General features: G+C 39.8%; 1 protein-coding gene and 1 pseudogene across 1 annotated transcript in view; both read left to right on the forward strand.

The window, feature by feature from the left end:
- Positions 1–27,920, forward strand: part of Bicd1 (BICD cargo adaptor 1) — a 251,548-nt gene that overhangs the window by 13,092 nt on the left and 210,536 nt on the right.
- LOC124984186 (uncharacterized) lies at positions 13,146–13,245 on the forward strand (annotated as a pseudogene).

Below are 27,920 nucleotides of genomic sequence, written 5' to 3' on the forward strand. Positions count from 1 at the left end.
AGGACTTTGGCTTTTGCTCAGATGTGGGAAACTTTTGGAGGATTTGATTGAAGGAGTCATGGGGTTCTGCAGCTACTTACTTTCCCCCATTGTATACATTGGAGCAAGACTGTAACCTCCTTCAGGGAAAAGGAGTTTTGATCAACCCAGTAATCCATGAGGTTTGTGACTTCTCTCCTCCACTTCTATAGCATTGTATTGAATTGGGCTAGGAAAAAATAAAAATGAAGTTATTGAGATAGACACTTATTTTGAAAAGAATAGAATTCCCCACTTGTTTTTAAAAGTAACTACTTGTTTTACTAGATTAAACCAATTTGCTGAACAGACACCGTGCTGACCTGCCTGGTTCCTTGTACCTGAGTCTTCACCTAACTGACCTCTCTGCTCATTTCTGGACAATATGAGCGATCCAGTATACCCTAGTTGAGGGTGAGATAAAGACAGTTGCAACATTCTGTTATTGGTTTGGAGATATAGTTCATGTTCTAGAACGCTGGTGATTTGTTTATTCATGTATGAAATATTCTGAGAGCATCAGCTCTACGTCAGGCATTTTACTGTGTATAACAAGGGGGAGGGAAGACATGGTCTTTAAGTTTTTGTTGGAAGCAGCAGAGATAAAAAATGTGATTATAATATTTTACTGAAAAGATCATGAACTTAAGAGTCACGATGAATTGTGTTTGAATCCCTTTAGTAGCGGTATAATTTTATAATACCTCTGTGAACCTGTTTCCTTTTCTGTAAAATGGAGGAAGATATTAACAGTGGGTGGTAAAAAAAAAATCCATGTAAAGCATTTAATATAGCACCTGATGCATGCTAAGCATTCAGTAAGTGATGAATGTGATGCTATGAATACTGATAATAAATCATGATTAAAAATATTAGGGGGCTGGGGTTGTGGCTCAGAGGTAGAGCACTTGCTTCACATGTGGGAGGCAGTGGATTCCATCCTCAGCATCATATAAAAAATAAATAAACAAATGTTAAAAAAATAATAATATTAGGGCAGGGCTCAATAGTGCATGCCTGTAGTCCTAGTGTCTCGGGAGGCTAAGTAGGAGGATTGCAAGTTCAAAGCCAGCTTCAGTAAAAGTGAGTCACTAAGCAACTCAGTGAGATCCTCTCTCTAAATAAAATACAAAATAGGGCTGGGGGTGTGGCTCAGTGGTTGAGTGGCCTGTAGTTCAATCCCTGCTACCCACCCCTCCAAAAAAAATTTAAAAAATATTAAAAAGAATGTGTTGGCTGCACTTGACGTGACCCAAAAGTGGAGTGATACAGACTCGACTTAAAGGAATCAGAGAAGATTTCCTGATCAGGGCAACATTTGAGGGAGCTTTGAAGAATGAGTAGGGACATCCAGGGAGGAAAGAGGGGCAGCCAATCAGGAAGAGGGAACTGCCTGTGCAGGAGGGAGCCTGGAGCGGTGCTGCTTGTCAGCATGTGTGTTGTGGCAGGAGGTGGTGGATGAAACGGGAGGGGAGGTGGAGGTGAGCCAGGAGAGATGGTTCGGGCCCAGATGGTGAGGGCCTGGTGATGAGAGGCTTGTCAGCCTCTGCCAGCCAAGGCCTCTGCCCAGCTGACTGTGATGAGCCCGGCCAAGATTGGGAAGGCTTAGCCTGTGAATTGGAAAGTGGCAGATTTATCTCACTCCTTTTATGACCATGTCACCCAGTTGGCCCTTCAGTTTGGGTCCTCGGTGCCCACTGTCCTGTGTGGTTGGGCCAATGCTGCTAAGATGGCCCTGGTCTCCCATCCAGTGTTCCAAGTCTTGACTTGGCCTTGAGAAGCTCTGTTGTCCTCCTGTCTTGGCTTCCCACTGCTGATCTCTGCCTTACTAGGGTTGAATATTCCCTTGCTGTGGAGTTTGCTAATTAGGATTCATTGCTGTTTTCCTATGCTCTCGTCTTGCCTCTGAGTTGCTGCTGATTCAGTGTAATTTCCATTTTGCTTCTCCTCTGGGAAAGTTTTCCTCAAGCCTTTTTCCTTTTTTTGTGGTACTGGAGAATGAAATCAAGGCCTCACACCTGCAGGCAAGCACATACCACTGAGCCACACTCCCAGCCCCCCTCACGCCTCTTGGACAGGGTTGGGCCTCTCAGGGAACTGCTAAGCTTGAACTTTTTTCTGTAAACCATGGGAAAAGCACTGAAAATTTTAGAGCAGGAGAGCAATATGATTATGTTTCAAAACAGTGATTTTTGACTTTAATTCTGTCAGTAAAGTGGTTTAGGATGTCCAACTAACCTTCCTGCTGGCAACCATGGAAAATGCTCATTGAAATATAAAAACTAGCTCTTAAGATGCATGAATGAAATCAACTAAGGTGAAGGTGGTCAGCAGCTGAAACTGAGTGAAAGCAGGAACCCTGGGAAGTCAGGAGGGCATCAAGGCTGACTGTGGCCTTGAGCGTGTTTGCCATATCAGGTAAAATTGAACATCTGTCTATAGGCCACTTAGGTAGAGGAAATGGAAGACAAAGCTTAGAATCCCCACACGTTTGGGCTCCAAAGGACTATACATGCAGTGTCATGGAGATTGGATGCACTGTCTTCCTCCAGCAGGGGACTATGTGAAACTCCTGGCTTAGGACTCTCCAGTTGACTGTCACCAAGATTTGCCGACTGTTCACACTGAATGTGTGTGCATGTGTGTGTGTGTAGGGGATGAAGTCCAAAATATGGTGAGAATTCCCTTTTGAGTACTCCCAGTTTGATCGTGCCTGCGGCCATCTGTCAGAAGCAAATGCAGACTCGCTTTGTAGAAACCCACTGCCATGGCCACCGAGAGCCAGTACAGATGATATTCTAAAAGCTGTAGATGAGCTTATAGCAAAACAAAATTGCAGCATATACAAGGAACAAGTCACCATTGGTTCCACCTCCTTGCAGTGCTTCATATGGTCCAACTTTAGAACTTTTTGTCTCACTGGTAGAAGTGAAAGGGTCTCACTATAGCTTCAGTTAGGATTTAAAACAATTATTTGTTGTTGTAAAAGGACATAATGCTTTCATATTATTTATTTTTTTATGTGGTGCTGAGGTACTTATAGATTATATGTTTTGATTCTTAAGTCCTTTCGGGGCTGGGGTTTTGCTCGTGGTCTGGGGTTGTGGGCTCAGTGGTAGAGTACGAGTGTGTGAGTCACTGGGTTCAATTTTCAGCATCATATATAAATAAGTAAATAAAAAGTAAAGGTCCATCAACAACTAATAAAAATATTTTTTTAAAAAGAAGTCCTTTCCTACAGTGAGGTCATAAAAACTGAATTGTTTTCTGAATATTTGATGGTTTACCTCTTACATTTAAATCTTTAATTCTCACTGGAATTGTTTTGTATATTTGGTGTGAGGTAGAAATATAATTGAAGTTTTTCCTATAATTTCTTCCTCATAAAACTGAATAGCCAATTCTCTTAACATTTACTGAATGGTAATTGCTTTCCTCCACTAATCTTCAATGTCTGCTTTGTTGTAAATCAAGTTTCTATAAAGTCACAGGTCCTTCTGCGAATTATTCTGTTCCCACTGGCTTGTTGGTCTATTCCTGTGCAAGTACCACACTGTATTATTGTTGGAGCTGTGTGATATGTTCCTGATGGCTGATGGGATAATTTTTCTCATTTTGCTCTTCCTTAGGAGCCATTATCTTTTGAAGTCTTTGCTGTCATCTGCTTTTTGCTTTGGAGTAGTTCCAGCATTTATAAGGAAGTGACAAGTGTGAATGGGGGAAGATTCTAGGTTTACTGCTATCCCTGCAGTGAGCCTAAGGAGAAGGATGCTGGTGTCTGTGGTTGTGCTAGACTTTGTGTCTGTCTTGGTAAGCAGAGCATGCTAGCTCCAGCAAGAGAACTCAATTGTCTAATTTGATGTTACCAGAAATCTTACAGGATCTGTGATCTAATTCTTAAGTCACTTTCGGAGAAAAATACTATTTTTGGGCTTTTCATAAAGCATTTAGAAGTACAGGCTTGAATCCAGTAATCCATTTTGTGGTTTTTGAGCAAGGACATTTCTAACTTAGACAAACATCTGAAATTTCTTTACATATAGCTCTGTAAAAATTCTCCGTTTGGTTGTTTTTCTTTTTATCCCATCAGTGGAAAATAACTCTTTACAGTAATTCCCTATTAACTATTTAGATATAAATTATATCAGGATCACATAAAATTTACAACTTTTATGGAAAAGGCTCATGTGAAATAATTACCTAAGTTGAAATTAATTTTTTTTATCTTATTGCCATTAAGTAAATATTTGAGGTTTGTTTTCCTTCTTAATATTAACAACATGGAAATGAAAAGTTCAGTAACTTAGTGTCACTTTTAAAACTGCTTCTGTGGACTGGGGATATAGCTTGTGTAGTATGCAGGAGGCCCTGGGTCTGATCCCCAGCACTGCAAAAACCAAAAAGAAACTTGTTCTTCAACATTAAAAAATAAGAGTTTTTCAGTCTTGGACTGGGGTTGTGGCTCAGTGGTACAGCACTTGCCTATTATGTATGAGACACTGGGTTTGATTCTCAGCACCACATATAAATAAATAAAATAAAGGTCCATAGACAACTTAAAATATATATATTGTAAAAGAGTTTTTCAATCTTATTTTAATACTGTACATTTTCTTTCATCTTGTTTTCTTCTTCCCTTCATTAACTTTACACTAGAATACCAAGGACTCAGTGGATCATTAAAGAATGAATTCTAATAAGGAGAGAGTTCCTGAGAACATTGGTCAAATGTCCATGTGGAGGGCATCTTTCTAGGCAGGATATAAAACTGAGAATTATTATAAAGCAGGACTGATACTCTGGATTTACATAGGGGAAAAAAGAAAAGAAATGTGATAGATACTAGAAACAAAAGTTGAATCCAGACAGCTTGGAAAAAAATCATGTGATATGGTTAACTCACAAAGTATTATTATCCCTACCGTGGGGCTCCTGTGAGGACTGAAAACAACAGGGTAATAAAAACAGGGCACAGACTCTAACTAGACCAACAGGAGGACTTGTAGATGACCAGTAAGTGTGAAAAGACGCCCAGTCTTGGTTTGTATAGGTTCTAGACATTTAAATAAAAGCACATTTTAAAATCTGGGTGTAATCCTCAGTGACCTCACTTGTTACTTACTTGTCTCTGAGCCCACTTCCCAGCTCTGCTTTGAACTTTTGATTTAGTGCTCTCACAGCATGATTTAAAAAAGAAAAAAAATTGCACTGTGTTGTTTCAGTCTTCTTGATCTTGAGAATATGTTGGTGTGCCTTTTTGATGAAGGGTGATGTTTATTCTATATTCCAGTAGATTCAGGGGTTGCTCCTGTCAGAGTCAAGGGTGGCTGCTCTCCATGGAGGGCCCTCAGAGGCGGCTCCCTCTTGCTCTGATGATTGTCTGAGCCAGCAGAAACTGCACCTTCACTGTGAGCTCCACTAAAATACTTCATTTACAAAAACCCTTTCAAATTTTATAAGAGAGGGACTGAGGTTGTATCTCAGTGGTAGAGCGCTTGCCTGGCATGTGTGAGGCACTGGGTTCCATCCTCAGCACCACATAAAAGTAAATAAAAAATAAAGGTATTGTGTCCGTCTACAACTAAAAAAAAATTTTTTTTACAAGGAAGTTAGATGGTGACTTAGTTTTTAATTTAGTTTTAAACTTGCCATTACCTCTCTCTGTGCTATGTAAAAGTAAAAATTGTGAAATGTAAAAACTCCCAGGACCGTGGATGTAGTTCAGTGGCAGAGAACTTGCCTAGCATGTTTAAGGTCCTCGGTTCAATCCCCAGCACTGGAAGAGACAAAACAAAACCCCCAAACTAAAAAGGGAAACTTGACCTAGGAGAATATAACCACTCTCCTCCCACAGTGACGTTTTTAAAAAAGAATTTCTAACCCTAAATAAGAAAAATTATTATAGATATTTACTTCACACATGATTTTGATTATTATAGATATTGAATGATGTTCTTTTATTCTGTTTCTGAGGATTGAACCTGGGGCATTGTTAGGTGGTAGGGGTACAAATTCCTGCCTTTAGGGGGTTGACATACTAGTGGAGGAGAAAAAAATATAATAAAAGAGTAAGAAAATGAATTAATACTTGTGCACAGTGATATGTGCTAAAAAGAAAATAAAGCAGGGTAAGGAATAATAAGACTGGCAGGAGTGTTGGTAAAAGAGGCACTTTTAGTAACGAGGTCTGGGCATGGCCCTTCCAGAGGAGATGATTTTGGAGTTGAATCCCAAGTGTAAGAAGGAACAAGCTGGGAAAAGAGTGTCCTGGGCTGAAAGCAAGAGCACCTTGAGGTGGAAAATGAGTTTGGTGTTTGTGAAAAGAGAAAACATGGCGTACATATACCACAGTTTCTTTATCCACTCATCTGTTGAAAGGCACCTAGGTTGGTTCCACAATCTAGCTATTGTGAATTGAGCTACTATAAACATTGATGTGACTATGTCATTATAGTGTGTTGATTTTAAGTCCTTTGGATATAAACTGAGGAGTGGGATAGCTGGGTCAAATGGTGGGTCCATTCCAAGTCTTCTGAGGAATTTCTACACTGCTTTCCAGAGTGGTTGCACCAATTTGAAGTTCCACCAGCAATGTGAGTGAAACTTTTTCCCCACATCCTCGGCAACATTTATTGTTTTGTGTATTTTTTTTTTTTGGTAGGAGGAAACGAGGGATTGAACTCGGGGGCAGTTGACCATTGAGCTGCATTCCCAGCCCTGTTTTGTATTTTATTTAGAGACAGGGTCTCACTGAATTGTTTAACACCTCCCTTTTGCTGAGGCCGACTCTACTCGGATTCTCCTGCCTCAGTCTCCTGAGCTCCTGGGATTACAGGCTTGTATTCTTGATAATTGCCATTTTCACTGGAGTGAGATGGAATCTCAATGTGGTTTTAATTTGCATTTCTTTAATTGCTAGAGATATTGAACATTTCTTCATATAATGTCATATATATATATATATATACACAGTAGAATATTACACAGTCATAAAGAAGAATGAAATTATGGCATTTGTTGATAAATGGGTGGAACTGGAGTCTATCATGCAAAGTGTAATAAGCCAATCTCCAGACACCAAAGGCCAAATATTCTCTCTGATATGTGGATGTTAACGCACAATAAGGGGAGAGGCGGAGGAAGAATAGAAGTTCTTTGGAGTAGACAAAGGGGAATGAAGGGAGGGGGGAGGATAGGAATAGGAAAGACAGAATGAATCAGACAGAACTTTCTTATGTTTATATATGAATATAAGACCAATGTAACTCTACATCATATTCATCACAAGAATGGGATCCTAATTAGAATAAGTTATACTTCATGTATGTGTAATATGTCAAAACACACTATATACTGTCATGTATATCTAAAAAGAACGAATTTTTAAAAAATTTGTTTTGAAAAAAATAAAAAGCCAACATGGGTGTTCTTGGCACTAGGCACAGTGATCCTTCGTAGTGCAGTACTGTGCTGTATGTTGTGGGAGTGCTTGATCTAGAGTGGCACCCTCTTCCTGCATCCCCACGGGGACGGTACAGCCTCCACCCAAGAACCCCAAGGACTCTAGTGTAGCTGGAGCAGAGAGACCTATGTGAGAGAAGATCATGGAGAGGTGTACTGCAGTCAAGTCCTTGAGCTCTGCAAGAGCCAGGATTTTGTTTTACTAACAGGCAGCCACTGGAATAATAATCTGATAAATGTTCTAAAAAGATCACCCTGGCTATCCTTGCAGATTGAGAGTGAATCAAGTTAGGTGGCTCTTGCAGTAGTCCAGGTAAGAGATGCTGGCAGCTTGGACTGGGATGGTGGGTGGGGGATCTCCTCTGGGATAAGAAATGAGCTTCTCTAACTCATTGAAAGATTTTTTAACCAGTATGCTAACTAATTTGTTGTGGGAAAGAAAAGAAATGGAGAAATCAGATGGCTTCTCAGTTACTTTATAAGGAGCTGGGAAGAATGTAAAGAAATCAGATGGTAGGAGAATATGAAAACGAAGCAGAATAATAATACATTCAATTTAGGAAATGAAACATTGGCTATTTACTTGAATTTGAAAATTCTTATGATCCCATTTTGATACTCAGTTTTAAAAAGTTTTTCAAAAGGAGTCTGCCAAAACAAAGATCATTTGGAAAGGATTCATCACTTTGACAGAAAAACAAGCTTCATTCTATAGTTGTAATGTTCTATGATGTAATTTACTGGACTGAAGTTGGCTACATTTCATGATCTACATTGAGAGTCTAGCAATATTTCTTAATTTCTATTACAAATCTAAAACATTAAGTCATTTTTCTTCCTATAAAGTCAAATGAACTAGCCAGGTGTATTCCCTTTACATTCTGTGAAACCAACCCCATCCTGTTACTAAAATGGATGTCAGGATTTTTTTAAACCAAAGAGCTAAAATAATTATTTATAGGAAGCAATGTGTGCACTGTAGATCAGGAACACAGAGACTGGGACATAAATATATCCTGAAGCTGGAATTAAAGGAAAAAAATGTGACTAGTAGAAATAACAACTCACTGTGGCACTTGGCAAGCCTTGACTTGCTGGGGTTGCTAGAGGCCAGGGAGGCCAAGTGTGACAGACTGGGTGAAAAGCTGATGTGGACCAGGTGCCATGGTGCACACCTGTAATCCAGGAGGATCATAAGTTTGAGGCCAGCCTCAGCAGCTTAGCGAGAACCTGTCTCAAAATAAATAAATAAATAATTAAAAATAAAAAGGGCTAGAGATGTAGCTCAGTGGTAAAGCGTCCCTGGGTCCAATCCCGAATACTGGTGGGAGGTGGGGAGAAGCTGATGTGAGCATTGTATGCATTAGCAGAAACATTGTCCAGAATGTGATGATAAATTTTACTTTATTGCTTCTGGAATATTGTATTTTAGGTGTGATGATCCAGGGACCAATGGATGGCAGATACAAGGATACAGAACTTAATGTGAAGATGAGTCTTCCATAAAGACTAAGGGCATAGTGAGTTAGCAGGACACCCCAGGGGAGACTTCCCTGTTGGCTCACAGGGTGTCCAAGCAGAAACCAAAAAGCTACGTGGTAGGATGTCAAGGAAGCGAGTCAGACACTCCATGGATTTTGGAACTGTGATGTCTGAATTGTTGCAGCACCATGACTATCATTCAATGCACTTGTCTCCATAACACCTCAGAATTAGAATGAAGTCTGTGGACAACACCTGTCCTGTGGTTTGCTTTGCAATGACTGGTTGGTGGTCAACCTTCACAAGAGAAACACCACAGTCATGGAGGGTCACACCTGCAAGCTTGGCTATCTCTCTTCTAGAGCAGAAATTACAAACTGGTATCCCAGGGCCAGAATGACTGATTTCAGGAGCTGCTTTTTTTTTTTTTTTATTAAAAAAAATTTTAAATAGGGAGAGTAATACAAAAATCTGGATTTAAAACTTCTCTCAAAAATTGTAAAATTTCACAAAGCCCAGGGCTGACATTTTCTGCCTGGACTCAGAGGCCTGAAATTGAGTGAGTTTCCTTCTTCTTCTTCTTCTTTTTTTTTTCTTTTTTAATCATTCTTTTTTAGTTGTCGATGGACCTTTATTTTCTTTCTTTATTTATATGTGGTGCTGAGAATTGAACCCAGTGCCCCGCACATGCTAGGCAAGTGCTCTACCATGAGCCACAACCCCAGCCCGAGTTTCCTTCTTTAGGAAGGACATGAACCTCCACCTCGCCACAGTCCCCACCATTCCGTCTCATGCACCTGTCTTCCCGTTTGTCTGCTTCCCTCATTTACATCGTCTATCCCTTACCTGTTGACATTTGAGTTTTGACTTCTGATTGAGATGCCAACACTCCTGCCCATCTAGGGAAGAAAAATAAAGGAGAAAGGAAAGTGGGGAACAGGAAAGGGAAGGTATTTATGGAGGATCATAGTGCAGAACAGAGAGCCTTGGACTTGCATTAAGAGGACCTAAATTTCATTCTCAGTTCTGCCTCTTATAACTTGAAGCCTTTATTTCTTCATCTACTGAACAGAAAGAGCAAACAGGAACATGGAGACTGGGACATACATATATCCTGAAGCTGGAATTAAAGTAAAAATGTGGCTAGTAGAAATAACAGCTCACTCACTCCTCTAGAGTGGCGCTTGGTAAGCCTTTGTTGGTATTTATTTTTGAATGGGATAGCATATACAGGAGCACTGGCATATAATCTTGCCCTAAGTTCCATGTTCAGGGCTGGTCAGCAGGGGTCCCTCTGTGACCCCTGAGAAACTCGAGGCAACCGTGATGCGCCACTGTTCTGTGATGGTTTTTGTGTTTGTTTTCTCTGCCAGATTCTTCATTGTGTTACTCAGCTTTTAATAATAAGTACCTAACATGATATCTTGATGAATAAATGAACTGGTGAGTGAATTCTGAGGGTGGTAAGAGAGGAAATAGAAAAGGGCGGTGACTGGGGATCTCCTTTCTTCCTCTTTTGTGGGTCCTTGGTCTTCTGGTCAAATCTCTTTAGGCTATTCATCCATAGTCACCTGAACCACTTTGTGCCAGTGTTGAATATTCTTATGAAGAGGTATATCCTGGTTCTTTGTTTAGGAGCTTTTAAAAAATGAGTTTTGTTTATGACTCCAGAAATAGCCATTAGTACCTGGAGCTAAAACACTGTTTTGGTGTAGCATGACTCTGGTTATCACTGGACACTTCATAGTTTAAAGTTGTTTTACTTATTTATTTATTTATTTATTTATTTATTTATTTATTTATTTGCGGTACTGGGGATCAAACTCAGGGCCTTGTGCTTGCAAGGCAGGCACTCTACCAGCTGAGCCATCCCCCAAGTCCTAAAGTTGTTTTATTAACAAATTATTTTGCTTTTGTGACTTAAAAATAATACTCTGAAATATTTTATATAGTAATTCATTACTCAAGTATTTTTTTTTAAGAAGGAAAAAAGAAAAAAAGAGAACAAGGTAATATTTAGGTAGTGAGCGTTCTGCTATAGCATCCGCCCTTATTATCTGACATCATATAAAGCCTTTGGCATTTAGTGTCAGCTTGTGCAACCAAGGTTACTTTTTATTACTATATAATAATGGGACAGTTGTATACTTTAATTAAATGGACTTTTTGGGATGTTTCCCAGCAGTATGGCTGTAGAAAGTGTTCTAAACTTTAGAATGAGACGTGGGTTTTAATTCAGGTTCTCTATTTACCAGTTAGGAGATGAAGCCAAATATTTAAATGGAAAAATAGCTAAATTGTGTTCTCTACTTACCACATACTTGGTATTGTGCTAAATACTGTGCCTTATGGTGGTACTCTTAATATCTTATAAAATAGATGTTTTTTATTATTATTTCCATTATCTAAATGGGGAAACTGAGACAGATGGATTAGGTGATTTGTCTAGTTAGTGATGAAAACAAAATTCAAGGCAGGCAGTGTGACTTCAAAACTTGTATTTTTGCTGAGTACAGGGACTCACACCTGTAATTCCAACTACTCAGGAAGCTGAGGCAGAAGGATCAAAAGTTAAGAGATCAGCCTGGGCAATGTAGTGAGACCCCCATCTCAAAACAAAGTAAAACAAACAAAATACTTGTATTTTTAAAAATAACAACAACAACAACAACAACAAAATACAGCAATAACACTATTAATAGTGTCATGGTAGAAGTAATAGGGTGGATTAAATGGTGCTGGTTATGAGTAAATTAGTTATCCAAGAGCTGTACCTTTGTTCATTCAACTCTCTAAGCGGTGCTTTCTTAGTTCAGAGTGGTATTAATTATAAATATGTGTGTTTGTGTCTTCATACATGTTCACATGTATATATATATGGATATGTAAGCATGCTATAGAAATTGTAAATGAACTCTAAATTACATAGGTGGTATTATTGTATGTGCACCCATAAGAATGAAGAATTTTGTGATTTTTATTGATTCAAGCGTGACCTTGAAGGTAGGGTTTGTATGCAGAAAAGCTACATGTAGGTTAGTTTCATAAAGCAGTGTGGAAGAAATAGTCTGGTTCTTCTTTAGTGAGCATGTGGTTAAATTTTCATTTTCTTTAAAATTTCTTACAAGGTAGAATATACTCAGTGCTATTTAGCAACTGTGTTACTGCTTCATAATTTGGGGGCTAATTGCCTGTTTGTGCTGTAGTCCATGTGGTTGCTATGGTGACTGCTTTAAAAAGGTTCAGTGACCTTTGCTGCTGAATTAGATTTCAATGCAACCTCCCTGTGTCAGAGGCCAGGTTTCTTATGTGGATAGAACTGTTTCTGTAAATTTGTGTTTGTTTTGCCTCCATTCTTAGGGCAGTGGTTTTATGGTGTCTCTTCCACTATTTTTGTGTGTGCAACTTGATGAAAAAAAAAAAATCAAAAGCCCTTAAATTAAATCAGACTTTAATCCATGTTCCTAAACTGGATGATAAGCCGCTTTAGCCCTTTTTCCTGTCCCTTGCACATAGTTGAGACTTAGTGAATTCTTGCTCATTGACTCTCAAGTTAAGAATAACTTTTACAGTAGCTTATGGTGGGCACAGAGCTCTTTAAAAACACTGGTAGTGAAAATCTTGTTGGCACATATCCATTCTCAGAGTTTTCTAGAAGGTCTCCTGCCAGAGGAGAAGCTGTGTTGCCATCTGGGCCTACACGGAGGACCCAGGTCTGCACTGGCCCTGTAAGGTGGCTGCTGGCTTTGTGGTGGATCCCCTTGCTGCGCTGTAATTAAGTCCCCCGCAGGAGTCCCTGTGTCGAGGGGCCCTGTCCCTGCTGGAGAGGTAGCGCTCCTTTGTGTTCTATGCCATGTTATTGTGCAGTGCATAATTTTTTTTTCCTGCATGTGTCTTGATTTAACAGCAGGATCCTCTGGGTTTCTTCCAAGAAACCCTGCATTTCCTTGAAAATAAATGGCGGATGAATTCTTTCTTGAGATTATGAAAAACTCCTAGATAAAAGCTTTTCCTTTTCCCATATTCAAAACAACACTAAACATTTATAATTATATTCCCAGTGAATTTCTTGGTGTATCGACTTCCTTTGCTCTGACAAAGATGGATTTTGCTTTCTTGGCAGAGAAATTTTTTGAAAATGTAGTATTTTAGAAACTGCCCCAAAGCAAGAATACAACATCTGGTGCTCACTGGGGCAGCATAGTAAAACTGGAATGATAGAGAGAAGATTAGCATGGCCCCTGTGCAAGGATGACATAAATCCAAGAAACATTCCGTATTTTTATGTTAGTCAAAGGATGCAAAGTTTCAGTTAGATGGAAGGACTAAGCTCTTGAGATCTGTTGTACAGTCTGGTGACTATAATTAATAACAATGCATACTTCAAAATTGCTTAGCAGATTTTTAATATTGGTACCACACACACAAATAAGTGTATAAGGTTATGGATAGAATCAGTTTGATTTAATCATTCCATGACATATCAAAATATCACATTGTATCCAATAGATATGTGTAAAATTGTCAATTAAAAATAAAATAAAACAGCAAAAAGAATATAATATTTTTATAAACCTCTCACTATGGTCTAATTAAAGAAAGGCTATAAATTGGGTGTTGTGGCATATGCCTGCAATCCCTGCAACTTGAGAGTCTGAGGCAGGAGGATTGCAAATTCAATACCAGCCTCAGCAACTTAGTGAGGCCATAAGCAACTTAGTGAGGCCCTAAGCAATTTAAGAAGACCCTGTCTCAAAAAAAAAATAAAAAAATAAAAAAGAGGCTGGGAATGTGGCTCAGTGGTATAGCACCCTGGATTTAATCCCCAGTACTATTTAAAAAAAAAAAAAACCAGAAAGGCTATAAATGAGACTGTTATCAATGGATTTGAATATCCTTTATTCCTTTATCTTCTTACCTTCATAGAAACTTGTTCCCTCCTCCATTCAAGCATCCCTCTGCTTATCCCCTTCCTCACCTCCCCTGCTATCCTCTGAACTTCTCCTTTTAATTTTCTATTTTAAGATAGGGTCTCCCTAAGTTGCTGAGGCTGGCCTTGAACTTGTGATCTTCTGGTTTCAGCCTCCCAGGTCACTGGGATCACAGGTGTGTGCCGCATGTCTGGCCATAAGCTTTTGATTTTGACTACATGACCGAACACAGAGCAGCAGCAGCAGTAATGAATTTTGGGTGGCTAATTTGAAGGTAGAAATACTAGTATCCTTTTGGTTAAAAATGCACAATTTTATCATGAAATAGTAACATATCAAATCAAAATGGTCCTGTTTTCCAAGAAGCATTTCAGTGGTGCTTTCATTTCTTATTAGAAATCTTCCCAGACCTGACATTTAAAGTCTGATATTGTTCTGAGGATGCAGTAGGAGCAACATACAATTAGAAATGGAAATATGAAAAATGCTGGAGTTTATTTGAAGTCTCAAGCACTACTGGCCTGTACACACAGTAAATAGAAATCTGTTGCCTTCTTACTAGAAACACCCTTGCTTACTGAATTGGTAAAACATGGCATTCCATACTATTTTAAATTTTTAAGTTACTAGTAAGGTTGAACACTTTTTTTTTGTCTTGTATAACCATTTACAGTTCTTCTCTGGATTGTTTTTGGGGTGTGTCTCCTATCAAGCTCCATGTCAATGATTCCTTTGAAAAAAGTGCCATAGTATGAGAATTTGGTTATATAAGGACTAGTATATCTATAAACAAAAAGCAAAATGTTGGGTTTTAGTTTCTTTGGAGGAACGACACATACTTGCATTTCCTCATTCTCACAGCGTTCATGTTACATACCTAAGTGTGTAGTTGGGGCATTTAAGGAAGCAGAACTGAGAAAACAAAAAAAGGACATTAACAACTGTACTAACAACATGGTCTATGCTAGAGCGAATATGGTACCTTAAATTCTGTGATAGGAGACTTTTTCAGTGTAGTTGAAATCTTCCTCAGGACCAACATGTTTCCTTGATTCAGAAAAGAAAACACCCTGGAGAACGTTGCACTAGTTACCTTTGTCATCCTGTAAATCTCTGAAGCTCAGTCGTCACTGACCTTTGGAGGGGACAGCAGTTCAGAGCCATTTTCTGATTTGCTCCTTTCCCTCTGGCAGAGCAGTTACCTCGGCTCTCCCTCTGTGAACATAAGGCAAGCCATCTGCCGATTTAACAAGGAGGTACGATTCAAAGGAGACGACGTTTAGCTGTTACACTCCCGTTTTATAAGCCACCAACTTAAGTGTAAGAAAATGGATTTATACAGGACCTTATTATTCAGCTGACTCTGAATTAACCCTTCTGATTTTTCTTTCCTGATGTCTGCCTTTGATTTGTTGTGTTTTTGTTAAACTAAAAACGTGTGAAAAAATATGGTAAAGATGAAATCCTGTCCTTCTGATACTGGGTGAGAAATCTGAGTTAAAGGCTTCTCCTTTGAATACACTTTCTGAATAGCACTAACCACAGCATGCTGGACATACTGATTTCCTTACCTTTTTTATTCCTCTTTCTTTATAAGCTTCTTGAGGCAGTGATCCTTGTCTTGTTTTTTGTCTGTCATCAGGGCCTAGCGCATGGTAGGTGATCAACAAATGTTTGTTGAATACATGAGCTCAACCATAGTCTAGTTTAATAAAAGGGTGTACATCTCATCGCTGCTTTGTCTTTTGTCGAATGAAAGCAGAGATAGTGAACTCCTTTTAAATAGGGAGGAAGAGTTATAATGAAAACGGGGGGGGGGTGTTTCATTTTCATCTTGTTCTGCAAAACTATCATCTCCTTAAGCACATGGGCAGGGCTGTGTAGGTTAGACTGCAGAAGCCATCTATTAGGATGATGTATATAAAATTGCTATTTTTGTAGGTCAAAAATAATCAAATATGGCAGTCCTACACAGCTCAGCCTAATGTATTAGACAGGAAGGTAGTATAAAGTGAGGGTAGTATAAACTGTAATCTATTCTGAGAACCTTTGTTAACTGAGAACACCTGACCTACAGAAAAATCAAAGCAAAATGAACTCATTTAAAGTAAGGACTAACATTTCTAGTAAACAATAAAGGAAAAAAGGGTTGATCAGAACGTTTTTTGTTTTTGATCAGAACTCTTTATTGAAATATGTAAAAATCCAAAATTTTATTGGTAAAATTAATAGTCTACTAATTCATCACATTAAAATGGTTTATTGCTATTTTTGGCACGATTTTGTATATAAAAAAAGGCACATTAAAACAACCTTCACTTCATGTTTGACTCTTGAAATATTTTTTCTTTTTGGAGGAAGTACTGGGGATTGAACCCAGGAGTCTTCTACTGCTAAGCCTCATCCCCAGCCCTTTTTATTGGAACAGGGTCTCACTAAGCCTGGAGGCTGACCTTGAACTTTGGATCCTCCTGCTTTAGCTTCCCAAGTCACTGGAATTACAGGCTTGCACCATGGTGTCTGGCTCTTTTGGTTCTTTTTCTGCCCTAACCCCTTGCTATTTGCTATTTTTCAGAATGTCTCTTCTTTCTTCTTCTTTTTTTTTTTTTTTTTTGGTATGGGGATTGAACCCAGGGCTTTGCACATATTTACTCAGCAAGTGCTCTATCATCAATCTATATTCCAGCCCCAGAACATCTAGTCTTATATATATTTAACATTTCTAAAAAAAAATATGAAACACATCACATATATAGAAAAAGTGCACAGATATGAACACACAATTGAACAAATAATATAAACCCACTTTTCATGTAGCCACCAGACTGGTGAAGGAAGTAGAATATTGTGAATACCCCCAGAATCTCCCCTCACCTGGGGCAATCATTATCCATAATTTTGTCCTAATAATTTTCTTGGTTCTTTTATGGTTTAACCACACATATTTTAGTTTTTGTCTGCTTTTTAACTTTACTTGGATGGAATAGTATTGTATATATCCTTTCATGATGTCTTTTTGCTGAATACTTTTTGTGGGATGTCCAGGTCATTCCCTGCAGCAGTAGTTATTTCATTTCATTCCTATGTGGCATTCCATTGTATCATTGCACCCCAGTTTATTGTCCTTTCTTTGGTGGGTAGACCTGTATTGCTTTCATTGGTTTGGCTATTAGGAACCGTGCTGTGTTGGATATTTTATACATATAACCTGGTGCACATGTTCATGAATTTCTACAAGTGTAATCGCTGTGGTGTAGAACTTGCCTGTCTTCAACCTGGTTGCGTTTTCTAAAGTGATTGTGTTAGTCAGCTAATACACCACAATGACAGATAACTGAGACAGTCAACTTCAGAGAAAAGACTTAGTTTGGTTTTAGTTCTGTTCATGATTGGCTGGCCCTGCTGCTTTGGACCTCTGGAGGTACCTCATGGCAGGGGTGTGAGATAGAACAGAAGGGCTTACCTTGTCAGAAAGTGAGAAAGAGGAATCCCCCCACCCCCAATATCTTCTTCAGGAACACACCCCTGCTGGCCTGAAGACCTCCCACTAGGCCCACTTCTTAAAGGTTTCACTCCCCAAAATCACCAAGATGGGAACCAGTCCTCTAACACAAAAGCCCTTGGGTGGAGGTGGGGGATGCTTAAGATCCAAACTATAGCAGTGATCATGCCAATTTATATATAGCAATTTATATGCTATCAGTGCATAAGAATTCGCTATCCTCTCCCTTGTTGGATATGGTTAGATTTTAAGGTTAGCTGATCTGGTGGGTGTATAATTGTATCCTAGTATAATTTGTATTTTTCTGATTACTGATAGGCTTAAGCCTCATTTCATGTTTGCTTAATCCACTTATTTGGATTCCCTGTTTTATGAAATGGCTATTTAAATCTTTAGCCATTTAAAGCATTAGATTTATCTTTATTTTTTCATGATGTATAGGAGTTCTTCATATATATTCTGAATCCTAGTCCTTTATCACCTGTGTGTTGTAGATATCTTTGCCTTCACAGTGGCTTGTCTTTTCACTCTTTTTGTGGTGTCTTTTGATAAAATTCCCACTTTAATTAATGTAATTGAATTTGTCAATTTTACCTTTGTTGTTCAGATATTCTTGTGTTTTTATGAAATGCTTCCCTACCCTGAGGTCTTATACATAATTTTTGTCTTTTATAATTAGTTCTTTAATCCTTTATAACTTTAAATGTAAATACATTGTTGTGACCATCTTTGAATTCACAGTAGTTGAATTGCCTATATAAAATCTTGAGTTTACAAGTTCTTCTTCCCAAGGTGAGTATTAGCTTGCCATAATAGGAGAGTAGCTTTTTTCCTAGTGAAATGTAAGATTTTTCTTTCTCACTCATGAATATGGTTTTGCATACATAGTAATGAATATACAAAACGCATAAATCTATAGTGGGTGTAAATGCCAAAGATTATGTTTAAACTAGCAAAATATACATTTTTAGATATGAGAAACTTTTCGTCAGATAGCCCCTGGCTTTATCTGGGCTAAATGAAGAATTACCCAGAGACGTCATAGAGTGGAATTATTCCACTTATGGTAACAGCGCTCGGTAATTGCTTCCATTAATCAAGGTAGGTTAATATACTATCTACTTGCACACCAATGTTAAAAACTCTGTCATCTACTGTAATCTTTTATGTAGCAACTTAAATTCCTGTTTCCTTCGTAAAGATTAAGATTTCAAATATTAATCCAAGTCACTTTCTCTCCATAGGAGAGCAAAACTGCATTATCAGTCACCTCAGAACTCTGCGCTCTCCTCTTTTATATTCAAATATGATGTCATCCATTTACTTTGATGGACAGATACCAATAGCAATAGTATAGGTGGGACCAGTGCTGTGGTCTCTTACCTAGGAAAGAGTTGACTTGTTGAGTCATATGCTTGCTTATACATATGACTGAATTTCTTGAAAACAGCGTTCTTTAATTTTTGTCAGTGTTTTAATCAGCACCACTATTCATACATCATCTCTGCATGGTTTAGTACTTTGTGTTGGATGCCTACGTGTTGTGGTCTTTGCTTCTGATAGGGAGCAGAATAAGGGAGGAACAAAGATGTAAGAAAGGGATAAAGTCAGTACATCCATTCAGTGCCCACGCTCCAGTCATTGAAACCATGAAGAAGGTGCTGTAACACAAGATAATGATCTGAATTTGACAAAAGATGGTAGAGGAAAAGACAATTGAGAGGCTCAAAGTAGGAGGGATGAAAGGCTTCATCTTTGTTTTTTTTTTTTTTTTTTATACCAGGGATTGAACCCAGGGACACTTAATCATCGAGCCACATCCCCAGTCCTTTTTAATTTTTGAGACAGGGTTTTGCTAAGTCACTTAGGGCCTTGCTAAGTTGCTGAGGCTAGCCTTGAACTTGTGATCCTCTTGCCTCAGCCTCCCAAGTCACTGGGATTATAGGCATATGCCACCATTCCCAGCTTCTGAAAGACTTCATCTTTGCTATCAAAATCCTCTGCTCGTGTTCCCAATTCCCATTTCTTCTTTCTTTTAACTAATGATTTACTGAATACTATTTTAAGTCCAGTTATTAGATAGGAGACCCAAAAAATCTTTACGTAGTTACAAGAGGGAAGGAAGAAGGAGATGCTGAAATAATTATATTATTAAAATCCATGGCAATATGGAGTTTGTGTTTGGAGCATAGAGAGCCAGTAACTTGACACAGAGAAAGCAATTTTTGAGCTGAATCTTAGATAACCAAGTTGATAGGATTTGCCCATCAGTTAGATTTGAGGGGCCAGAGAGAAGTTTTTTGTTTGTTTGTTTGAAGACTGGAGTGAATGTTATTTCTACAAATGCAGAATTTTAAGGAGAAAGACTTAGGACAAAGTTTCGAAAGACAGTAGGTTTTTATTTTCTATATATTTGTGTCATGACATTACGTTTACACATGTAAACACTTATCTTTGTATATATGAATAGTTCTTATAATGCCTGTCTTTATCCAGTCTGAGTTGTCAGCTTTGGTTACAGAGAGCTGGGAGTCAGTTTCCTGTTGGAGTGGAATGCTTTCAAAGAGGTTCCTTTCCCCGTCCTCCTGCCTGTCCTGCTGCCCTTAAGAGTCCTGGTCTCTGTTTGTCTCATACCTTCCTGATCAACTGATGCTCAATTGGTATCAGAGATTTTAGCTTTGTTTAATCTTCAGAAGGAGCTTTAAAAATAATAAGTGGCCCTCAAGGTCGGCTTAGTGTTGCTGAGGTGAGAGTCATTATCATAATCCTAGTCTTGGGTCTAGTGAAATAAAGAGATTTCTGGTCATATGATAAACTGAAGACTTAATAGATAAACTGAGGAGTTTTTATTTGTTCCATTAGATATTTTTTAGTGTTTGTGGTCATATTAGACTGATATTGTCTATTGGCTTTCCACAAGTATGCTTTGATCCTGCAAGGCAAAGTAGAAATCAATTGTGTTTTTAGCCAATTGTGTTAGCAACTAAGTATCCAGCTAGTGTTTACTGAATAAACCTACTGTATGTAAGGCACTGTCCTAGGCATGGCATACAAACAGTCCTGCCCTCGTAGAACTTAGAGAGGGGACAGCAGAATTACTCAAATCTCCATATTTATGCTTACAAATGACATACATGTACACATCAAGGCTGTCTCATAATACATTCATTCTTCTCTTTCACTCTTCCTAATTATGCCATCAGTTTAAGTTAATAGTTATTTGTCATTTAATTACTAACTTTGCAATATTTTCTTACACATTGTTGATCATTACTATGACATGGTCACTATGATATGTTGGCCAATAATGCTTCATATTCATAATGGCTTCTGAAGTTTTAACTTGGGGAAAACGGGTGGATACTATAACTCATACAGACCACAGGAGAAAAGATTTGAGATTTTTTTCCCTCAATGCTGGGAATCTAACCTGGAGCCTGGTGCAGGCTAGGCAAGTACTGTGCAACTGAGCTACATCCCTAGGCCATTCGACATTAAGGGGGGAAATGTTTTAAACAGGTAGCATTAAAGAGAACTAACATCGAAGTGGAGATACTGAGTCGGCAAAGTGCAAATACACTTCTGAATCCCAGGACTAATGAAAAAGCAAGAAAGGTAACAGTGAGAAACATAGATATGTGTCTTGCTCTGGTTGTGCTTTGCCTGGTTTCAAAGCATTGTATATAAGTAGTTCTTGAAGTCCCAGCATTGAGTGAGTCACAGGAGTAAGTAGATGAAGAAGGAAAAGAGGTGTGGAGGAGTACTGGGGGTCAGTAGCGCTTCTGGGTAGGCAGAGAAAGGCCATGCAGTGAAAGGGCCAGAGAAGCATGGTCAGAGCCAGGAGAAGGATCAGGAGAGGAGTCTGTGGAAACAACACCGGAAGCGTTCAAGAACCAGAGAGACCCTGCAGGGGCCTAGTAAGCTGGGGCATGGGAAGCAGCCAGGTGGGGAGATTTTCCAGGAATTGTTACTGGGCAGCTCTAATACCACCTGGGAGGAGAGAGGCTGGACACAAGGCTCACTGCTCCAGAATATTTTAGAGTCAAAGTAGGAAGTAAATTTCCAAAAGCCAGCTTTGAAGTAAGATAGAAGAAGCTTACTTGTTTCAAAGTTTTTGTCTCCAAGTAGTTCTGGAAGGAGGAAGGCTTTTAAAAGGGGGAAGGGGCACTTTAGGACAAAAGACAGGAATTTCACAGGTTTAGTTTTCTTCAGAGCCCCTGGAACTGGAACCTCTGATTACATCAAAAGGAGCCAAGGAAGCTGGGCCTACTGGGCATGCCTGAATCCCAGTGATTCAAGAGGCCGAGGCAGGAGGATCATAAATTTGAGGCCAGACTCAGCAACTTAGCAAGCCCTTAAGCAACTCAGTGATACCCTGTCTCAAAATAAAAAACAGCTGAAGATGTGACTCAGTGGTAAAGCACTCCTGGATTTAATCCCTAGTACCACACACACACACACACACACACAAACACATACAGAAAACAAAAACAAAAGGAGACAGTTCTGCCTGGAGCTAGCATTTGTTATTTTCCTAATTTAGGAGTGGTGCGAATTCCGTGTTCAGAGCAGAGAACTCTAATACATCCTCAGGTCTTCATTTCACTGAAAGATCCATGGGCTGCTGTTTTCCCCTTAACCACCATTTGGGATATTTGATTAATTGTCAGATGGTTAAACTTCTTCCTTCTTGGTAGTCGAGGTTTAGCAAGAAGAATTTCTATGTATTTAAGGTTGCACAATCTATGATTAAAATCATCTGAGTTGGCTTCGGGGCCAGTCCATCCTCCAAGCTCTGGTGAAGAGCTGGGCTTGTGACATTTGTTCTTTCAGAAGCCTTGGGTCAGGGAGAAGGGTCTGGCTTTGAGTACGTGATGTTCTGTGATGACACTGAGAAAAGAATGGTTTGCTTGTTTCTGGGAGGTCCTCACCTGCTTTCCCTCACAGGGGTGCCGTTTTGACCATGACTGGTGCTGTTATGGTGCGCGTTCGATTGTGGCCAGGGCGATTGTCATGATGCCAGGCTCGGCAGCACTTTTTTTTTTTTTTTTTTTTGGTGGTGGTGCTGGGGAGTGAGCTCGGGGCTCCGCCTAGCCCCTCTTATTTTTTATTTTGAGCAGGGTTTCACTGAGTTGCTGAGGCTGATCTTGAACTTGTGAAAAAGTTTAAAAGAACTATCCCTCTTTGTTCTCTTGTGATCAACAGCCAACTTGATAAAGTCGAAGGAAGGAACCTTCATTTCCTTTTAATATTTGAAGTATTTATGAAAAAAACTCTGTACCAAGACCAAACTTATTTTTAAAGTTGAATCCTGCTAAAAGTTTGATGTAAAATTGCTTCTAGTGAATTCCACCCCATTCTATACAATTGCTTCTAGTGAATTCCACACCATTCTATACAATTGCTTCTAGTGAATTCCACACCATTCTATACAATTGCTTCTAGTGAATTCCACCCCATTCTATACAATTGCTTCTAGTGAATTCCACACCATTCTATACAATTGCTTCTAGTGAATTCCACACCATTCTATACAATTGCTTCTAGTGATTTCCACACCATTCTATTCAAGTGCTTCCAGTGAATTCCACATCATTCTTTCAAGTTCCCCCTCCTCTGGAAGAAGCACTTGTCCTCAGTCCTGCATCACCTGCCTCCAAGGGGAATGCCTGCTAACTCCAGCCTTCCAAACAGGAATGCAACCCCAGGAGCTAACTATCCCTGTCTCAGCTTTCTAACACAGAAACTCACTTGTGAGAATGTCAGCTACTCTGTCTCTCCTTTGGATGAGTCTGGTTCTCCTGAGATTGTGATGGGCACATTAAAGTTATGCACATCTGCCCTGCTGCAGACTGAAGGAAAAATTTTCATCAAAACTTGGAAATGCTAGAAAACCAATTGAAAGGATAAATATGAAAAAACAATTATTCGAATTCACGATTAATCTCACTGTTCATCATTTTTTTTAAAACATTGGCTTCAAGGCTTCTTTAGGTTCTTTATGTTTATACTTTTGAATTTTGAAAAGTTTTTGTACGTTTTCTAGAAGCATGAAAAAGTATGCAGTAAGTTGGTTCATGTGGGCATTAAGTGCATTTTCTGATAGTGAAGTGTCTTTAATGAACTTGGAAGTAAGGAATAATGGGTTGGAGTAGAGAGGGAAGCTCTTCAAGAGATAGAATGGCTCCAGGTCATATAGCTTTGACAGTAACCTTAAGAAAGATATTAGTATCTATGTCAAGACTGTAGCAATCAAGCTACAGATGAGTGTAGCCATACTCATCTGTAATCCCAGGTACATGGGAGGCTGAGACAGGAGGATTGCAAGTTCACAGCCAGCCTGAACAACTTAGCGAGACCCTGTCTCAACACAAAATAAAAAGGGCTGGGGATGTAGCCCAGTGATAGAGTGCTTACATAGCATGTGTGAGGCCCTGGGTTCAAACCCCAGTGCTCAAACAAGCAAGCAAACAAGCAAGCTAGCTGTAATAAGGCAGAGGAAAAAAAAGAGATCCTGAAAAGCATGTGTTGGCCATTTCCAACCAAGTGCTGGGTACACTGCTGGGTCCCTGTAGTGGCCACTTGTGCCAGGCCTGTGTTGTGGAGATAGGCACTCTGGGTTTCAGGGCCTGGTGCAGTTACTTTTGAATCTGGCAGAGCTCCGGTTGATTTGGCCTCCGTGCTCCCCCAGCAGGTACCTGGCAGCTGGCTTGCTGGAAAGCCTGCCTTTGAGGAGAGAATGTGATTTTCTCACTGTTGTCTTTCTCCGACCTCTTGGCAATCATATGGTTCTTGTAAAATAAATGTCTGTTCAGATTTTGTGCATCTATTCCTGTGGGTTTAATTCACATGTAAGAGTATCTTTAAGCCTGAATGAGCCTGGAGTGGGTGAAGCTTCCCAGTTCATGGATCATGACCTGAGTCATATCAAATTCACTGCATGGTGCTTCTTGTTCAGGTCAGCTAGCAGGCAGGCAGGAAGGAGCTGTCCTGCGTGAACCCTCCATATGACCATGAGGCCTTCCCTTAGGAATGTTTATAGGTTGCAGATATTTTTCTAAAAATAATGAAATTTAATGTGGTAAGAAGTCTATAATTGTAAAAGATGAAGCAGGGATTATCTAGTGAGCGATGAACACTGGTCATTTGTAAGCATTTCATATATGGTTCCTGTTAGGGGTCGCTGGCTCAGTTGTGGCTTGCCGGTAGCTCCCAGAAAAATGCTCCGCAGACACGAGAACTCATGCAAAAGACTTTATTTTATGGGGACGGATAAGGTTCGCTCGGGGTGGAAAAAGAAAAAGAAAAGAAAAACATGGCGTATGGCTTCTCCCAGATATTGGAATTTCGCGGGCTGGGAGGAACCAATCGTGGAGGAGAATTCTTGCAGACTGACTGATGGACCAATAACATGTTAGAACATAACGTGGGAGGCAGCAAGATGGCGGCAGCGTAAGCTGGAAATTCCTGTAAAGTAAGAGGTGGGCAGAATGCAGACCGACAGGTGATGGGGAGGCCAGAAATTCCTGTAACGGAAGAGGTGGGCAGAGCGCAGATTGACAAGTGGTTGGGAGGCGGGAAATTCCTGTAACGGGAGAGAAAGGTGACTTTATACCTTACAGTTCCCATACTGCACTGGGTTTCCTTGGTCTCAACTTCATGGGATAAGCCGTTCATGTACATCCTGATTCCTTGAGTAAGGAATCATGATGCCCCTAAACATGTATTAAATGTATATCTTGTATAATACTGGAGTTAGTTTTGGTCATTGATAAAGATTTTCTCTGTGGTTGATGGACTGGTATCTTATAAAGGATGGTATTAATACTGGTATATGTTCTTGTATATTGTACATAACTCACAACTTGTAAGAGGTTCTGTAAGTCAATCCAACCTTCCTTTTATATATTTCTATAAACATTATAGGAGAAACTATTTTTCGTTATTTTTTTAAAAAATATTTTTTAGATGTATATAGACCTTTATTTTATTCACTTATTTATATTTGGTGCTGAGTATCGAACCCAGTGCCCTGCACATGCTAGGTAAGCGCTCTACCACTGAACCACAACCCCAGCCTATTTTTCTTTCTTTTTCTTTTTTTTTTGTACCAGGTATTAAACCCAGGGGCACTTAACCATGGAGCCACATCCCCAGCCCTTTTTTTGGTGTTTTATTTAGAGATGGGTTCTCACTGAGTTGCTTAGGGCCTTGCTAAGTTGCTGAGGCTGGCTTTGAACTTGTGATCCTCCTGCCTCGGCCTCTTGAGCAGCTGGGATTACAGGCATGCGCCACCATGCCTGGCATTGTGTTTCTAAATTTGTATGCTTTGCTGAATAAATATTACTGGGAAATGGACTGAAATGTAGAACAGTAAAGTTAGGGACTTTAGATGTGCTAGGTGAACCAAGAAAAAGAAGATTGGTATCAAAGTTAAAGAGATGCAGAACAAGAATGAAGGCAAGACATTGACTTATCTGATGTGGGAGAATTCTGGTCATGTGATCCTAAGGTGAGAACATAACCAGTTTGGGATTCCCTAACCATGCTTGTCTTGTCCATTTGAACTGCTGCAACAAAATACCTTATACTGGATAATCTATAAGCAAAAAAATATATATAATTCCCAGTTCTGGAGGCTGGGAATCCAAGATCAAGTCACCAACAGGATCAATGTCTAATAAGGGCTCTCTGCTTCCAAGGTGGCATTTTCTTGTGTGCTCACTTGGTGGAAGGGAGTAAACTGCCTCTCTCAACACCTTTTTGTAAGGGTGCTCATCCCAATCAAGAGGGCAGAGCCCTGTTGACCCAGTTACCTTCTATTGCTATCACACCTCTTAACTGGAAGTAGTAGCTTCCAATCTAACATTTTTGGAGGGACATGAACATTCAGACAATAGCAGTACTTATTTTCTGGCTTTTCTGAAGGTTTTGTCTAGAGAAGTAAGGGGAAAAAAAAAAAGCGTGTATTTGTCTCCCTGACCTTGAGAACTTAAACTGGGCTTTCTTTGTACAAACAGAAGATCCTGTGAGATCTAGGAGATGCCTCATCAATTCTAGAGGCAAGTGGATGAAGGTGGAGATTAAAAGAACTGTGCTTGGGGCCTGAACAGAGAGTGATCTTCTGAAACGACACTTAGGTGGGAGGTGTCTCTTTAGCTGTTCGGATGCACTCCTTTTTGACTTCCACGGATTCACGTAGTTGCTCTGCTGTGCTGTAGGCTGGATGTTTCCAGGTCTGCTGTGTTGCACAGCTTTGGGGAGTAGCGGAGGGAATGGTAGCCATGTGGTTATGCAGTGCAGATATGCACAGCCTCGCACAGGACCCCGGGTTGGCCCATGACAGTGGGGGATGGTCTGATATCTCACTCTGGTCCCTTACACCATAGATGAGAATATGCAGCTGTCATTAAGAGACAGCCTAAAGGGAGAACCCCTTCCATAGTGAAGAAGACATGCAAGACCCCTGGCAAATCCATTGACCCTTCTGCTGAACATTTCCCTGTCGTTTTCACTATAGCTCTTCTGTGTAACCTTGATAGAAAACATAGCATGCTTCTCAGCAATTCTGATAAGTTTTTGTGTTTCAGCCAGCCTTTGGGGAAAAAAATAGGATCTACTGGCTTATATTCTTGAGTGTAGGTATTGAAACAGATGGTGGTGGGGATTTTGGAAGGATGGTAGCAGACGTTGTTTCCTGAGGATGTGACTTCCTTGATGTCAAAGAGTACTGAGATTAATGTGATGGAAATTTCTGCACAAAGGAGACAGTGTAGCATGTCCTCAGCAGGTTCCCTGCTCTCCTGAGTTCTTCACATAGAGCTGCAGCTGCTGCTGATGGAGCCTGCACAGATTCCACCAGGGACAGTCGCTTGCCTCCTTTCTGCCTGTGCCCTCACAGCCTTTCTGACTGTTCTGGAGTCTCTGGCCGTTTGCCGGCTAGCTCAGCAGGTGCAGCTGGTTAACTGCTTGTATACAATGTGATTATTGGATTATGGTACAGCTTTGCCTAAATCACTTACATCATTCATTCTTATTAATTTGGAGACAGGCACACATCAACCTAAGCACAGTAAATTGCACAATATTTATTGCAAAGCTAGATGGGTTGAAGGTCATGTTGCCAGGCATCTCTAGGCTTCTAACTCTGTATGATGATTAGTTCATATTGGGGGATGACCAAACAAACTTGATCAGATCCTCCTCTGGGAGTTTGTGAGACACAGAGAGATTCTAGGACTAGAAATGCCAGGGGTGGTAGCAGGGACAGCAGAAAGGAGAGCCAGCAAAGCAACTGAGTCACAGCATCCTGAGTCACTGGTGATCCAGGTAGATCTGATGTTGGCTGACATCCTTACTTCTGCCTGCATATCTCCTTCCATTCCTGCCTCTAGTTAGCTCTTTTCTCCTCCCCTGTGGCCCTGGTGGAAGATGGATGGTCCACAGTCCTGAGCACTGCATGTCTTTAGTTTCAGTAGTCAGCAGAGACTAGCATTTTAAAATTCCAGTTCCAGCTGCCAGGGAGA

Source organism: Sciurus carolinensis, chromosome 4, assembly GCF_902686445.1.
Source record: "Sciurus carolinensis chromosome 4, mSciCar1.2, whole genome shotgun sequence".
NCBI classification, from domain to species: domain Eukaryota; kingdom Metazoa; phylum Chordata; class Mammalia; order Rodentia; family Sciuridae; genus Sciurus; species Sciurus carolinensis.